We start from the raw sequence: 209 nt of genomic DNA on the forward strand, positions 1-209 counted from the left end.
CCTATAAAATTGGTACAGGAGTAAATATGACTTGCTGATGATAATGTAGAGTCCAGCCTAAGACCACACATAAATGGACAGTTTATTCAGGGATAGAAAAATGAATTTGGATCTCTGCCTCACATCAAGGCAAAATTAAATTCCAGGAAGGGTTTGTTTCAAATATAAAAGCCAAAATGATGAATCCCTCAGATTGAAGTAACCCTGGG

This window comes from Bison bison, unplaced genomic scaffold, assembly GCF_000754665.1.
Source record: "Bison bison bison isolate TAMUID 2011002044 unplaced genomic scaffold, Bison_UMD1.0 scf7180017864365, whole genome shotgun sequence".
In the NCBI taxonomy this organism is placed as follows: Eukaryota; Metazoa; Chordata; class Mammalia; order Artiodactyla; family Bovidae; genus Bison; species Bison bison.